General features: G+C 47.7%; 1 protein-coding gene across 2 annotated transcripts in view; it reads left to right on the forward strand.

The window, feature by feature from the left end:
• Positions 1-369: 369 nt before the first annotated feature.
• GDPD4 (glycerophosphodiester phosphodiesterase domain containing 4) overlaps positions 370-14,161 on the forward strand; it is an 84,711-nt gene continuing 70,919 nt past the window's right edge. For both annotated transcript variants that reach the window (XM_054015807.1, XM_054015808.1), the window contains exon 1: positions 370-439. The gene's annotated coding sequence lies outside the window, so the exon portion shown is untranslated. The remainder of the gene's footprint in view (positions 440-14,161) is intronic.

Raw genomic sequence — 14,161 nt, forward strand, 5'->3', positions numbered from 1 at the left:
AGTGACGTCTCTTTCCCAAATCTTCTTTGGAATATTTTCTTTAGACCAAGGGCTTTCGATGGTTCCTTCTGTTAGCGCAGAATTTTAATACCAATCTTTTCGTGTGTTGTGTGGGCGTGTGTGGGGAGAGAAAAGACTCAAACTCAAATTTGGCTTCTCTTTCCCCTCCCTCTTCCCCCAGAGCCATATGGTTAGCAGCTGCCCACGTTGGATGATTTAGTATGATTATATTTTAATTTTCAGCCTTTGGATTGAATTGATTTAAGTCACCGATGGCAGAAGGCTCCTCCCACTGTGGGCAGGGCTCTCCATCAGCCTTTCTTTAATACTTTCGGAAATACTGTGGTGTCACTGTTCAGTTACAGGAGTGTGGCATGCAAAGGTCACAGCAATTCAAGGGAATCCGCAGAAGAAGATAACACATGGGTTTGAAGAAGAGGTAAGTTGGCTTGTTCCTTGTGGCTGTAAAGTTGCCGTCTTGCTTGATTAAATACATAGATCAATGCTCTTTCCTGTCTGCTTTATACTTGGAAGGGGGGAAATTTCCTTCTGATTTTTCCTTTACACTTTGAGTGCATTGGATGTGATCCGACAGCAAATGAGTGACCTGCCCCCTGCATGAATTGCAGAGAGAAACAATGCCTAGCAGAGCCAGAGAATGGAGGGAACCAGTGACAAAGCTTTCGCTAGAGGGTGAATGGATTATTTGAAAGCAGGGGGTTCTGTAAGGTCCTAAAGCAGCCCCAAACTGCCTTGTTGAAGTGAAAAGGACCTGTGCTTCGTAACAACCCCAGTCAGCTCCCTGGGTATGAGGCAGCCAAATTCTTCCCAACCTGTTGAGGATACAAAGGGGCATGGGAAAAAACTTAAGTGATGGGTGGATTGTATGATTCGGTTTGAGCGGGGGGTGATTGAGGGAAGGGAGTTGGTGGTGGAGCATTTATAATGCATTGGATAAAAGGCTGTTTCCATAGTAAAAAAGAAGCGGGGGGTGGGGGTAAGGAAAAGAAAAAGGGAAGGAGTCTTTCTATCAGCTTGCCCAGTGTGTGAGCAGAGAGGTTGATGGAGGAATAAATAATCCATGAAATATTAACATCCAGGAATAGGTGTAAATCCTCGTTCCTTATTTCTAAAAGCTGAAACTGACGTGGCATGGACTAGCGCAGTGTAACTTTCCCTACTGTGAATTTGTCTGCTCTGTGAGGTTTTGATGCAAAACTATTTCTTTTAAATGGATGTCTTTAAATGCATTGGGCCAAATTCTGCTCTGTTACGCAGGTGTAACTTTGTAGTAAGAAAGTCTTCAGTGGAGCTCCATCAGGTTTCCACCTGCTATAGCTGAGAACAGGATTCAGCCCCAGCTTTTGTTTGCTTCTTATTGTCTAACTAGGCAAACTTTCTTTGAAGGCATACATAAAATAAATACACCTCTATCCCGATATACCGCGACCCGATATAACATGAATTCTGATATAACGCGGTAAAGCAGCGCTCCGGGGAGGGGGGCTGTGCACTCCGGTGGCTCAAAGCAAGTTCGATATAACGCGGTTTCGCCCATAATGCGGTAAGATTTTTTGGCTCCCGAGGACAGCGTTATATCGCGGTAGAGGTGTATACGGAAACAAGTGAATTTCACTCCTGGCTAAGTATAGGGCCAGATCCTCGCTTCTAGAGATCGCTGATGCTCCACTGAAATCAAAGAAGCTATGCAGACTTCCACCAGCTGAGGATCCAGTATCTATCTGTATTTTTTGGCCATTCCTATTCTGTAGACTGAAAATTCACACTGTCATTTCTCCTGAATACAGTCCTATACACAAGGTGTAGGACACGCCAGGTGGGAAGGGAAGGGTAGAAGTGGAAGGAGGAAGAATGAATTTCCTATGTGGCTCAAAAATTTCTCAACCTGATTTTTCTTCAATAAAAAAATGCAGCTCCATCCAAATTGAAATAGTTCATGAAAACAGTTTGATTTTGACTGAATCTTTAACAAAAATGAAACAAACTCTTACTTTTTCAAATTTTTTCATCAAAAATTGAAATTGTATGTGAGGAAAATTAAAATGGTTTCATTTGAGATTTTTTTGTGGCAACATGATTGGATTTTTTTGGATCAACTCTGCAATTTCTTTATGCCAGATGTAAGGGCTTATTTACCTGGGATGCCTGGTTTCTAAATACATAGACAATAGAAGAAGCTCTCAGCCTCCAGCTACTTGAACTTCCCACATCTCTCTAGCAAAGGTATAAAGTTCAAAGGTCAGATGGGCTTTCATTGTCCTGTGTGGTGCAAGACTGTGCAAGGAATATCACACTTTACACGTGTCCCTGGGAGCTCCGTGCTGCTTGCGTGATTGAGATTTCACACAGGCATCAGCCTGTCTGGATCTCTCTGAGCTGTCAACTCTCCCGTTCCTTTCAAACTGCATCTTAAAATGGATTTTTTCTGCTTTACCTCAGCCTCTGAACATCTATCCCTGGGTTACTGCCGCTGTGACTGAGGGTTGGATCTCTGTTCTGTGCAAAGTCACAGTTGACAGGCTTTCTATATGTGCATGCCATAGCCCTGAGCCTCCTTCCACACTCCAAACACCTCATCCCCAGCCCCAGCCAGAGTCCTCACCCCCCCCACATCCCAATCACCTGCCCCAGCCCTGAGCCACCTCCCACACTCCAAACCCCTCAGCCCCAGCCCGAGCCATCACCTGAGCCACCTCCCACACCCCAAACCTCTTCCATAGCCCTGTGCCCCCTCCCACACCCCGAACTCCCCGGCCCCACCCTACATTAAACGTTTACTGTTCCCAGTCCATTTTCACATTATTTTAAATATATATATATCGGCTTACAAGGCGGGGGCGGGGACAGGACTTGGACCTGTTCTGACCACCACCAAAAATTATACAAACCTGCACCCATGAAAGTCGCACTTGGTACTGTAACGCCGTGCGAGCTGGGGAAAGACTGAAATGTGCCCTCATTGTAGTAGGCTCTGTCCCAGGGGCTCAGGAACAGGTTTCTAGGGGTCATGACCCTCCCCCCAAGCTTGATGGCTAGATGGTCGGGGGGTCCCAAAGCTTTTTTCAGTTGTGGCATAAGATCACAGTATGGAAAAGCCTGAGAGCTTGTGACCTGTGCAGACCTATGTGAGGACACGGCCGATGCCTCAAACAGCATTTGGTGACACCTTGTTTGCTGAGCCTTCTCCTCGGCAGCTCTTGCCAGCTAGAGTGGGATGCGGGTACCACCAGCCCTCACTGATTCTCCCTCCCCACTTTCCTATTGCAAAACGTTTGTGCTGACTCAGTTCAGAGCCCCTTTGACCATGAAACCAAGACATGCTAAATAATGAGATCCGCAGCTATAGATCGGCTCATCTGTAGTCCCAGTAAGGGATGTATAGCAAACTAAACTCCTCTTAGGAAGTGATCAAGCTGATTCTTTGGGCAGCGCATCTGGCTGCCTCTCAATGAGATCGTCTTGACATAGATGAATGAACTCAACCCTGTGATTCCATTGGGTGGAAGAATGGTCTTCTGGATGGGCCCTGGCTGGGGGAATAGGAATTCAGTTCCCAGCTCTGGCTGTGTGTGATCTCGGGCAAGTCACTCAGACTCTGTACCCGAGTTCCTCATCTCAGTAATGGGGTAACACTTGCTTTTCCCCAGCCTTTGTCTTGCCTAAGCCCCTGGGTGTCTTCAATCTCTCACTGGGTATGTCTACACTACCCGCCAGATTGGTGGGTAGCAATCGATCTATCGGGGATCGATTTATCTCGTGATAAATCGATTCCCGATCGCTGTCCCGTCAACTGCTGAACTCCAGCTCGGCGAGAGGCGGAAACAAAGTCGATGGGTGAGCGGCGGCCGTCGATCCCGCGCTGCGAGGACGTGAAGTAAGTGATTCTAGAACATAAGAACGGCTGTACTGGGTCAGACCAAAGGTCCATCTAGCCCAGTATCCTGTCTACTGACAGTGGCCAATGCCAGGTGCCCCAGAGGGAGTGAACCTAACAGGTAATGATCAAGTGATCTCTCTCCTGCCATCCATCTCCACCCTCTGACAAACAGAGGCTAGGGATACCATTCCTTACCCATCCTGGCAAATAGCCATTAATGGACTTAACCTACATGAATTTATCCAGGTCTCTTTTAAGTCTCTAAGTCGATCTAAGATACGTTGACTTCATGTACGCTATTCTTGTAGCTGAAGTTGCATATCTTAGATCGATCCCCCCCACCCCCCAGTGTAGACCAGGCCACTGTGTGTTTGTTCAGCGCCTAACACAGTGGAGCTCTGAGTACAGTTGTTCCTATCATCCAATAATAATAGGTGGAATAGTTATGGGCTTTTCAGCTTCCCTCAGAAGAATGTGTGATGGAGCATTATTCACTTATGTAATCAAGCAGCAACTTTAATCAGTAAATTTCCCTTGCAAACTCTCCAGCATTTCAGAAATAAAAGCCACTTTTATAAAAGGGGTAAAAAGTTGGCAGGAGCAATTTTTGGTTAAACCCCACTTATTTCTTACAATGCTCTCCATCCCGATTAACCTTTGCTCAATATTTCTTTTAATCGCGTCATGTCTTAAAATGGAAATTAAGCACTTTGACAAATGGCTGGAAGGGTTAGGTAGGGTCACTGTGGTGTTCACGTGAATACCTCTGGCTGTTCTGCTGAGAAGTTTCTTTCAAACTTTTTGAATGGGCAAGCCACATGCTGTACAGAGGACTCACATTGGTAGGACCAGCTCCTTCCCACCCGGCTCCAGCACCAACCCCTCCACAAACGCTCACCCTTGCAGCGCAACCAATGTCCAGCCTACGAATCCACCCCCCCTTTCATCTCACCCTATGTTGACCTAAATCTCAAAATCCTTTGCGGCTCTGTGGGATATGATGGGTTGTGGGACAACTTTTTGGCCATCCTGTGGTTTGTGGATTGAAAAAGGTGGGACCCACAGGCCTAACTCACCCAATAGGTCTCTTCCATCTGAATTTTATAATTCCTATGATCCCTTCATTCAACGTTCCACAGTGAATTCCAGGAGGCCTCCTTACCCTCTGCGCCACTGCAGGATGCTGTGGGCCTGCTGTTCCTTTCTTCAGTGGTGGAAGCACACTGCTGGCACAAAGTCTGTGCTAAATCAAGACCCTTGCTGTTTCCTGGGGCAGCCCCAAGGTGGAGGCTGGGGCCGGAGACAACTAAAAGTAGGCTGTATTAACTTTCATGGGGAATGTCCGCCATGCTGGTGGCAGGACAGTGCTCAGCCCTGCTCCATCCATGCTCTGCCCCTTCACTTATGTAGCCACCTCCTGGGGGGGTCTGGGGCTAGGGGCAGCTAGTGTCGCAGAGGTGGCTGAAGGGCGGGATCTGTATGTCGAAGGACCTCTGTGCATGGATCATTGGTGCAGGATCACACCCTATATTATCTCCATGCATGTGGGGGAAGAGATGTTCCTGATGACCTGGAATGAAGCGAACATTATGCCTACAGTTAGAAGGGATCCAGGGAGCCTCAGACCTGAAGGTGCCACAAGGATCAGGATTAAGAGAGAGTTGGTTTCTTTTCAGCAGCAGTGAGCTTAGCTACCGACTGCACGAGGTGGTGGTGAAATCCACTGACTCCAAACTCAAGAGTTGCACAACATTTTAGAAAGACTTGGCTGGACTAGGAACGTGGGTTTGTCAGCCAGAGGCTTACTCAGTGTAATAGATGGTAACAAATCTACATGCTCACATTCTACACATTAAACATGGATCAAAACAAGGAAGAAATGGGTTTGGAAGATAGAAATTGCCATTCTGGAGTTGGTCTGCACCCAAACTTGCATTGAAATAATACAAATCATCATTGTTTTTGTTATTGCAACACCTAGTCATGGAGCAGGACCCCCATTGCGCTCGGTGCTGTACGTGGCTGAACAAAAAGACAGTCCTAGCCCCACAGAGCTACCAGTGAGTTGTTTCGGGGCCAGACTGTATGTGGGCCTTCCCTTAGTTCAGAATCAAAGTGGCTAAATTCAATTTAGCACTAAAGTCAATCAACTTGAGCCATTTAAAGTCTGACAGAAGAGCATCCACACACACAGACTGGCATTGAAATATGCCTGTCATGAAGTGGGGGGAAGTCAGGGCCCTGCACCCCTCTTCCTGTGATTCACCGTGACTCTCAGCCAGCCACTAAAACAGAAGATTTATTAGATGACAGGAACACAGTCCCAAGCAGAGCGTGTAGGTACAAGGACCCCTCAGTTAAGTCCATCTGGGGGGTGGGGGGTTAGGGAGCTTAGACCCCAGCTTTGGGGTTCCCTGCATTTTACCACCCAGCCCAAGACTGAAAGCAAACCCCCCTCTAGCCATCTCTCTCTCCCTTCCCCCAGTTCCTCTACTCCCTTTGTCCAGTTTCCCGGGCAAAGGTGTCACCTGGCACCACCTTCTTCCTGGCTCAGGTTACAAACTCAGGTAACTCTCAAGTAAAATCATCCCCTGCTATCCCATCCCCAATGCAGACAGTCCCAGTAAAACTAGATGACATTGCCAGGTCAATCCGCCCTGCTCCCTACTGCATCACAATGCCATCTGGTTTAAGAAACAGATTCAGATAGATTAGTACAAATTTATGTATAGACTAGTCCAGTTAATCTCAGTTTGCGGTTTTGCTTATTTGCTAGGTAATCTGCGGTGATCTGTTTGCTATCACTTATAATCATTTTAAATCTACCTTTTGGAGTTAATAAACTTGCTTTTGTTTGGTCTTAAACCAGTGTGTGGAAATTATAACTTGGGGCAGAAAGCTGTTGCATATCTCTGCACTTTGAGGTTCGGGTGAACTTTCTGAGCTTATACTGTACGGTTCTCTGTGCAGCGCAAGATGGTATAATTTTGAGTTTACACTCCAGAATGGGGTGCTGCCTTAGGTACTGGGAGGTGCCTTAGCTGAGCCTTCCCATGCAGAGCTGATTTCAGCATGTGTGTGCGCTTGTAGCTGCGGCTGGGTGTGTCCCTACCTGTATGTGTGCAGGTGTGGGCCTGAGGGCCTGTCACAGCAGTACAATGTAAAGGGAGCCCAGGATGGTGGGCCAGGAGGGCTCAGTGGTACCCCAGTTCCAGGTGGCACCCCGGGGAGATCCTATCACAGACATATAATTAATCAGTCTTCACAAAGGAGGGTAAGTATCAGCCCCATTTTACCAATGGGGAAAATGAGGCAAAGAGGGGCAATGACTTGTCTAATGTCACCCAGCCGGGTAGGTGACAGAGCAGAGACTAGAACCTAGGTCTTCTGTCTTCCAAACTAGTGTCCTAACCACTGCCTCTCCGCCTCTTTTATCTAGAACTATTGTAAGGCAATTGTGTGCGCTCTATGTAAAAGAACGCTGGCATTTGATTTGGTCTAGTAGACGTTAAATATGAATTAATTAGGTTTCAGATTCTGAAAAATATAAACCCAGGTTTAGTGATGTGAAACTGGGCCAGCCTGGTGTACATTTTGATACTGTAGAGAACTTTGGGTAGGTAGAGAGTTTTTGATTCATGACACACACATGGAAAATGTGCCTTACTCCCCCCGTACTCGGCTAGATGGGCTGACACACTATGGCCATTCTTATGTTCTGATGTAATTGCACTGTAGTCTGTGGGCCTGATTCTGATTTCAGTTACAACCATCATACTCTAATCAAGTGGACCCACTCAAATTTTACCCCAGTGTAGCTGAGAGCAGAATCAGGCCCACAGAGTTCGGTGGGGCCACACCAAGGATGGATGTGGCCCATTGCCTATACCTGGCTGCTCTACAGCTGGTAATGGGTATAGCATCCCTAAAGCCCTCCTCCCAAGAGCAGCCCTACCTGTACCTGCTACGGTTTGATTGAGAGAGTCAGAATATGGGTCAGAATGATCAGAATCTACTGGTCAGGCAACCTCACTAATTAGCAAAACTAGTGTTCACGTGCCAGGATTTTCTCCTTATGTGTGTCTGTCTATCTAGCTAAGGTCCTGTTACCATACAGTATCTGAGCACCTCCCACTCTGTAATGGATTTCTCTTTAACATATTCACTGCTTGTCATTTTAATAGTGTGGCTCTGCCACTGGCCTGCTATGTGACCATGGGCATGTCACTTCTTCTCTTTGTGCCTCATTTTCTCCCTCTACAAAATGGGGTTAATGATACAGGCAGTGTCTGTACAGCGCTTTCACTCCTACAGGTGAAAAGCCCTATGTAGGAGTTAGGTGGTATTAGCCTCACAACACCCCGGTGAGGTAGGGACAGGCTGTATTCCTCCTTTTACAGGTTGGGATCTGAGGTGCAGCATAACTAAGTGACTTGCCCGAGGTCACACACAGTCTGTGGCAAAGCCAGGAACTAAACCCAGTTCTCCTAAGTCCCAGGCTAGTGCCCTAACTGCTGGACTATGCATTCTTGGTTCTGGAGGTAGGGGACCTGTCTCCCTTTAAGAGACTCTTTGGATTTTGGTGCCTCTGATCCTTCTTCAGACATTATTACAGGGGAGGCTTTCAAAACCATGAAGGGCAGTGAGGCACCGAACTCTCATTGAAAGTGAGTGAGGGTAAGCGGTTTAACTGCCCTTTGCGCCCTGGAAAATGTCTCCCCTCCCATATCCCAGTTGCTGCAGCACCACATGCGGTATTTACTCAATGAGTGACTAAATAACAGCACTACATTTGGGCTGGGGAGAGCTGTAGTATAAGTAGCCAGTGAGATGTTAAATTTAATTGTGAGGCTTCATCATATCATCCCAGATTCCCTCCTTATCAAGCATGTTATTAATGATCATTATTATTAAGGGTACAATTCTGTCATGGAGGTCAGAGGTTCCATGCAGGGGCGGCTCTAGGCACCAGCAAAGCAAGCACATGCTTGGGGGGGCCCATTTGCAGGGGCGGCAGGGATCCAGCATGGGAGCTGAGAACCAACAGGGGGCCCTGGGAGCTGTAGTTCCTTGGTTAGCTCCCTGCCTATAGAGCCAGCCCTGGAGCAGGGAAAGAACTACATTTCCCAGCATTCCCTCGGCCACTACCAACAGGAAAGGGGGAGGGAGTGAGATAGCTGAGACCTCATGTTGCAGCCTGCTGTGAATGGAGAGCTGCACTGTGAGTAGGGATACCATATTTTAACATTCAAAAAATAGGACACTCCACAGGGAGGGAGGGTAGCCCCACCCTGCCCCCATCCACTCCCTCCGACTGCCCCCCACAGAAACCCCAACCCATCCAACCCCCCTGCTCCCTGTCCCCTGATCACCCCCTCCCGGGACCCCTGCCCCAACTGCCCCCCAGGACCCCACCCCCTATCTAAGCCTCCCTTCTCCTTGTCCCCAAGTACCCCCTCCTGAGACCGCCCCAACTTCCCCCCAGGACCCCACCCCCTACCTGTCCCCTGACAAATCCCCGGGACTCCCATGCCTATCCAACCGCTGCCTGTCCCCTGACTGCCCCCCCAAACCTCTGACCCATCTAACCCCCCCCTTCTCCCTGCCCCTGAGTGCCCCCCCAACCTCCGCCCCATCCAACCCTCCAGCCCCCTTACCGTGCCACTCAGACCAGCATGTCTGGCTCCGCACAGCGGCAGACACACTGCTGCATACATGCTGCCGTGCTCCCCCGCGGAGCCACAGCTCCCCCCCAGCACCTGCCTTCCAGATTTGAACACCTCAAAATTCACCAGTGCTCAAGCTCAGTTTGGGCGGCTGTTACTTCATTTCTCCCAGATCAAATATACTGATCCACTGTAACTTGCTGTAGAAAAAGTAGGATAAAATTGAGCAAGAAATGCTTCCCAGTGGTTATTAGGACTGGAATTGCTATTTTCAACAGCCATTGCCTTTTTGTTTGTTTGTTTAAAAGGAAGACAGTGATATTGCATTGGCAAATTCCCCATAGAAAGAAAGAGTGGAACAAAAGAATAATAAAGGCACCTCAACTTTTCCTCATTTATGTAGGACAGTCTTATAATATGCATCCAGATATTCTCCAATCACACAAGCTGAAAATTGTTCCACTTTACTGCAGTTCTGTAACCATATGGGAACCAATCCTGTCTGTGTTCTGTGCACATCCAAAATTCCTGCTGAATGACCCGCCCTGGGAGCGAGTTACCAGTGACCCAGGGCTGCGGCGGAAGGAGGCTGCAGGGCGGGCGGGGCGGGGGGGAGAGAGAGCCCAGGGCTGGGTGGCAGGAGGTGTGTTTGTGGGGCAGTGGTGGGGAGGTAGGGGGGAGCTCAGAGCTGGGGCGGCAGGGTGTGTGTGTGGGGGAGAGCCCAGGGCTGGGGCGGCAGGGGGGTGCAGATGGGGGGGTGAGAGTCCAGGGCTGGGGCGGCAGGGGGGTGCGGCGAAGAGCCCAGGGCTGGGATGGGGGGGCAGCCAAAATTTTTTTTGCTTGGGGCGGCAAAAAACCTAGAGCTGGCCCTGGTTCCATGACTTTCTGGGATCTCCAGGACTACTTCTGGGGCAGGGCTTCAGCAGCTGTCAGCTCTGGGGCCACCAGAGCAGTGGACTGGGGCTGGAGCAAAAGCAGTCAGCCCCTGCCACAAGAGCAGTGGTGGGGATGGAGCAGCGCCTGCACTCAGCCCCGGGGCTGTCAGACCAGCAGTTGGGGTTGGGTCAACCCCCCTGGGGCTGGAGCAGTGGCGGTCAGCCCCTGTCAGTGCTCTGATTCTTTGGGTCCCGTCCCCCCCGCTCCCGGGAGTGGCTGGCTCACTACAAAAGCAATTTTCCCTCTCTTGGTATTGACACCCCCTCATCAATTATTGGGAGTGGACCACATCCACCCTGACTGAATTGGCCTTCAACACTGGGCCTCCACTTGTAAGGTAACTCCCTTCTCTTCATGTGCCAATATATATTTATGCCGGTTTCTGTAATTTTCACTCCATGCATCTGGAGAAGTGGGTTTTTTACTCACAAAAGCTTATGCCCAAATAAATCTGTTAGTCTTTAAGGTGCCACCGGACTCCTTGTTGTTTTTTCTGGATACAGACTAACACAGCTACCCCTCTGATATAAGACTCTCCTCATTGTGCTATCTGGATGCAGTTGTATAAAATCGGGTCTCTCAAAATACTACAAGAATTTGCCTTCCTCCCCTCCTAAAGCCAGGGAGCCCTAGCAGAGTGCGAGAGGAGGGGTGAGACAAATACAGAAGGGAGCTGCTCAGCAGTGTAGGAGTAGCAGGACATGCTGTGCTTTTGAGAGAGGCCAGCTGGCAGGGTCTTGCATGTTGTGAGAGGGGAGAGTGTCTTCAATCTGTCAGCGCCTGTCCTCGGTTCTCCCAGCTGGGAAGGACATGCCCAGCTCAGCCAGTGCAGGAGTTTAGACTGAAAAGACAATTGCACTTTGCTGCAGTCTGTGCCAAGTAAGTGCTGGGTGGCGCACGCGTATCAACTTTCTAATCAGGGTCGGTGACTTGGAGGTGGCTGAGGGCTCCTGGGCAATCCCCTGGGACGGTCCAGTGAAAGTGGCAGAGTCCTGGGATAGGGCAGCTGCCTCGGAGGGTTTCATTACAAGGAGAAGTTTGGAAAGTGACGTGACCAGGTGTGTGTTGCAAGCAGGTGCCTTTAACAAACAAACACAAAACATTGCTGGTTCATAGGACTGAACTGATCCTGAGTCTTAACCTGAGCCTTACACCAGGAAAGCCCAGATCTGTCTTTTATGGTGCAGTGCTCGTGTTCCCTTCTGTGTGATCTGTGAGAACAACATCCGTTCAACTGCACCAAAACAGCGCCTGTGTAATTGCTCTTTCTAGTTCACTTCCTCTCTTGCCTCCCCTGGCTTTTTTGCTGAACATTACCTGCTTCAGAAGTGGGCTGTAGTCCACGAAAGCTTATGCTCTAATAAATTTGTTAGTCTCTAAGGTGCCACAACTACTCCTGTTCTTATTACCTGCTTCAGTTTCCATGTTGCATTTTTGCATCAGACCATTCTGCAAAAACATTATTATATGAATTACCGCAGCATTTAGGAGTCCCAGTCATGGATCAGGGCTCCATTGTGCAAGGCACTGTACAGACACAGACCAAAGAAAGACAATTCTTGCCCTAAAGAAGTTATAATCTGTTATGTACATATACATCTCTATCTAAACAGACATAAGTTTAAAAATTCTTCAGAACCTTCTATACTAAAATGGGTCCTGTAGGTTTATCTTGCTGCATGATGTTCTGTGGAGATGACTTGGGAAGTCAAAATCCTATGTGCTCAATTATTTTTTTGATGTAAGAGTTTGGGGTTGCCCTCCTGTCCTCAGCCAAAATTTCCCTCACTGTTGTGCACCATAAGAACATAAGAACAGCTATACCGGGTCAGCCCAAAGGTCCTGACAGGGAACAAAGGGTAGGAATTAATGGTAAATTCTCAGACTGGAGAGGGGTAACTAGTGGTGTTCCCCAAGGGTCAGTCCTCAGACCGATCCTATTCAACTTATTCATAAACAATCTGGAGAAAGGGGTAAACAGTGAGGTGGCAAAGTTTGCAGATGATATTAAACTGCTCAAGATAGTTAAGACCAAAGCAGACTGTGAAGAACTTCAAAAAGATTTCACAAAACTAAGTGATTGGGCAACAAAATGGCAAATGAAATTTAATGTGGATAAATGTAAAGTAATGCACATTGGAAAAAATAACCCCAACTATACATACAATATGATGGGGGCTAATTTAGCTACAACAAGTCAGGAAAAAGATCTTGGAGTCATCGTGGATAGTTCTCTGAAAATGTCCACGCAGTGTGCAGAGGCGGTCAAAAAAGCAAACAGGATGTTAGGAATAATTAAAAAGGGGATAAAGAATAAGACTGAGAATATATGATTGCCCTTATATAAATCGATGGTACGCCCTTATCTCGAATACTGCGTATAGATGTGGTCTCCTCATCTCAAAAAAGATATACTGGCACTAGAAAAGGTTCAGAAAAGGGCAACTAAAATGATTAGGGGTTTGGAACGGGTCCCATATGAGGAGAGATTAAAGAGGCTAGGACTCTTCAGCTTGGAAAAGAGGAGACTAAGGGGGGATATGATAGAGGTATATAAAATCATGAGTGATGTGGAGAAAGTAGATAAGGAAAAGTTATTTACTTATTCCCATAATATAAGAACTAGGGGTCATCAAATGAAATTAATAGGCAGCAGGTTTAAAACAAATAAAAAGAAGTTCTTCTTCACGCAGTGCACAGTCAACTTGTGGAACTCCTTACCTGAGGAGGTTGTGAAGGCTGGGACTATAACAGAGTTTAAAAGAGAACTGGATAAATTCATGGTGGTTAAGTCCATTAATGGCTATTAGCCAGGATGGGTAAGGAATGGTGTCCCTAGCCTCTGTTCGTCAGAGGATGGAGATGGATGGCAGGAGAGAGATCACTTGATCATTGCCTGTTAGGTTCACTCCCTCTGGGGCACCTGGCATTGGCCACTGTCGGTAGACAGGATACTGGGCTGGATGGACCTTTGGTCTGACCCGGTACAGCCTTTCTTATGTTTGTTTATGTTCCATCTAGCCCAGCATCCTATCTTCCAACAGTGGCTAATGACAGGTGCCCCAGAGGGAATGAACAGAACAGGTAATCATCAAGTGATCCGTCCCCTGTTGCTCATTCCCAGCTTCTAGCAAATAGAGGCTAGGCACACCATCCCTGCCCATCCTGGCTAATAGCCATTGATGGACCTATCCTCCATGAATTTATCTAGTTCTTTTTTGACATTCCAAAGGGCACTGAGTCTGATTACGTAGTTCCTTCACCTTTGTTGTTGCCAGTAACGCTAGTGAATGGAAAGTGCCAATCACCTGTTAAGGTGCCTCTTGGAATCTTTAGGTTAGGAACATAATTTTTCATACATAGTATGAGTAGCCTGTGGAACTCATTGAAGCAAGACATCACTGAGGCCAAGAGCTTAGTAGGATTCCAAAGGGCACTAGGTATTGATCTGGATAATAAGAATATCCAGCGTTAGAAGAGTAGATTTTTATTAACAAATAAACCATGCTTTGGAAGGGCGATAAACCTTCATGTTTCAGGGATTAAGCCAACCTCTAACTATTAGGAGTTAGGAGGAAATTTCCCCTGAGATGGTAGGTTATCCCATAACTACCTTCTGTGGAGTTTTTGCACTTTCCTCTGTAGGCTCTAGTGGTGGCCA

Source organism: Malaclemys terrapin, chromosome 1, assembly GCF_027887155.1.
Source record: "Malaclemys terrapin pileata isolate rMalTer1 chromosome 1, rMalTer1.hap1, whole genome shotgun sequence".
Classification (NCBI taxonomy): domain Eukaryota; kingdom Metazoa; phylum Chordata; order Testudines; family Emydidae; genus Malaclemys; species Malaclemys terrapin.